Raw genomic sequence first — 2,500 nt, 5'->3', positions numbered from 1 at the left:
TAAACAGGATCTCTCTTCACCAGGTACCTTCCTTTGTCAACGTACTCTAAAGGGCTAATCCGGGATTTGAACCCGGGACCTCTCTCACCCTAAGCGAGAATCATACTCCTAGACCAACGAGCCACATTTTGGTGGCTGTTTTGGTTCATCAATTTATTTTCACAAAACCTGGTTAATCAGAAGCTCCACACTGAAAAGCGTGAATCATACCACGAGCCACGTTTCTGTCAGTGTTTTGGTTTACTGATTTGTTTTCACATAACATGCTTAGACAAAAAGAGCAACTCTCCCAGTAAATCACCCCATCACCACGTCGGGTAAAGGACTGATCTTGGATTTAAACAGGATCTCTCGTTACCAGGTACCTTCCTTTGTCAATGTACTCTAAAGGGCTCGTCCGGGACTTGAACCCGGGACCTCTCTCACCCTAAGCAAGAATCATACTCCTAGACCAACGAGCCACATTTTGGTGGCTATTTTGGTTCATCAATTTATTTTCACAAAACCTGGTTAATCAGAAGCTCCGCACTGAAAAGCCTGAATCATACCACGAGCCACGTTTCTGTCAGTGTTTTGGTTTACTGATTTGTTTTCACATAACATGCTTAGACAAAAAGAGCAATTCTCCCAGTAAATCACCCCAAACCACGTTGGGTAAAGGACTGATCTTGGATTTAAACAGGATCTCTCGTTACCAGGTACCTTCCTTTGTCAATGTACTCTGAAGGGCTCGTCCGGGATTTGAATCCGGGACCTCTCTCACCCTAAGCGAGAATCATACTCCTAGACCAACGGGCCACATTTTGGTGGCTGTTTTGGTTCATCAATTTATTTTCACAAAACCTGGTTAATCAGAAGCTCCACACTGAAAAGCGTGAATCATACCACGAGCCACGTTTCTGTCAGTGTTTTGGTTTACTGATTTGTTTTCACATAACATGCTTAGACAAAAAGAGCAACTCTCCCAGTAAATCACCCCAAACCACGTCGGGTAAAGGACTGATCTTGGATTTAAACAGGATCTCTCGTTACCAGGTACCTTCCTTTGTCAATGTACTCTAAAGAGCTCGTCCGGGACTTGAACCCGGGACCTCTCTCACCCTAAGCGAGAATCATACTCCTAGACCAACGAGCCACATTTTGGTGGCTGTTTTGGTTCATCAATTTATTTTCACAAAACCTGGTTAATCAGAAGCTCCGCACTGAAAAGCCTGAATCATACCACGAGCCACGTTTCTGTCAGTGTTTTGGTTTACTGATTTGTTTTCACATAACATGCTTAGACAAAAAGAGCAATTCTCCCAGTAAATCACCCCAAACCACGTTGGGTAAAGGACTGATCTTGGATTTAAACAGGATCTCTCGTTACCAGGTACCTTCCTTTGTCAATGTACTCTAAAGGGCTCGTCCGGGATTTGAACCCGGGACCTCTCGCACCCTAAGCGAGAATCATACTCCTAGACCAACGAGCCACATTTTGGTGGCTGTTTTGCTTGATAAATTTGTTTTCACAAAACCTGGTTAATCAGAAGCTCCGCACTGAAAAGCGTGATGCATACCACGAGCCACGTTTCTGTCAGTATTTTGGTTGACTGATTTGTTTTCACATAACATGTTTTGACGAAAAGAGCAACTCTCCCAGTAAATCACCCCAAACCACGTTGGGTAAAGGACTGATCTTGGATTTAAACAGGAACCCTCGTCACAAGGTACCTTCCTTTGTCAACGAACCCTAAAGGGTTCGTCCGGGATTTGAACCCGGGACCTCTCGCCCCCAAAGCGAGAATCATACCCCTAGACCAACGAGCCACATTTTAGTGGCTGTTTTGCTTTATGAATTTTTTTTTACAAAATCTGGTTAATCAGAAGCTCCGCACTGAAAAGCGTGAATCAAACCACGAGCCACGTTTCTGTTAGTGTTTTGGTTGACTTTTTTGTTTTCACATTACATGTTTAGACGAAAAGAGCAACTCTCCCAGTAAATCACCCCAAACCACGTTGGGTAAAGGACTGATCTTGGATTTACACAAGGTACCTTCCTTTGTCAATGTACTCTAAAGGGCTCATCCGGGATTTGAACCCGGGACCTCTCGCACCCTAAGCCAGAATCATACCCCTAGACCAACGAGCCACATTTTGGTGGCTGTTTTGGTTCATCAATTTATTTTCACAAAACATGGTTAATCAGAAGCTCAGCACTGAAAAGAGTGAATCATACCAAGAGCCACGTTTCTGTCAGTGTTTTGGTTGACTGATTTGTTTTCACATGACTTGTTTTGACGAAAACAGCAACTCTCCCAGTAAATCACCCCAAACCACGTTGGGTAAAGGACTGATCTTGGATTTAAACCATTTACCTTCCTTTGTCAACGTACTCTAAAGGACTCGTCCGGGATTTGAACCCGGGACTTCTCTCACCCTAAGCGAGAATCATACTCCTAGACCAACGAGCCACATTTTGGTGGCTGTTTTGCTTGACCAATTTGTTTTCACAAAACCT

At 43.9% G+C, this 2,500-nt stretch overlaps 3 non-coding genes across 3 annotated transcripts; all 3 read right to left on the bottom strand.

Annotated features, from left to right (window-relative positions):
* Positions 1-1,400: 1,400 nt before the first annotated feature.
* On the bottom strand, positions 1,401-1,472 carry trnap-agg. Its single transcript has one exon. It is a non-coding gene; the product is annotated as a tRNA-Pro (tRNA).
* Positions 1,473-1,737: 265 nt separating this feature from the next.
* Positions 1,738-1,809, bottom strand: trnap-ugg. The gene has a single exon. It is a non-coding gene; the product is annotated as a tRNA-Pro (tRNA).
* Positions 1,810-2,059: 250 nt separating this feature from the next.
* On the bottom strand, positions 2,060-2,131 carry trnap-agg. The gene has a single exon. It is a non-coding gene; the product is annotated as a tRNA-Pro (tRNA).
* Between the last annotated feature and the right edge of the window lie 369 nt (positions 2,132-2,500).

The sequence above is a fragment of the Hypomesus transpacificus genome, unplaced genomic scaffold (genome assembly GCF_021917145.1).
Source record: "Hypomesus transpacificus isolate Combined female unplaced genomic scaffold, fHypTra1 scaffold_152, whole genome shotgun sequence".
Lineage (NCBI taxonomy): Eukaryota > Metazoa > Chordata > Actinopteri > Osmeriformes > Osmeridae > Hypomesus > Hypomesus transpacificus.
The sequence above is the reverse complement of the archived record's forward strand: the minus strand, read 5'-3'. Positions and strand labels throughout refer to the sequence as shown.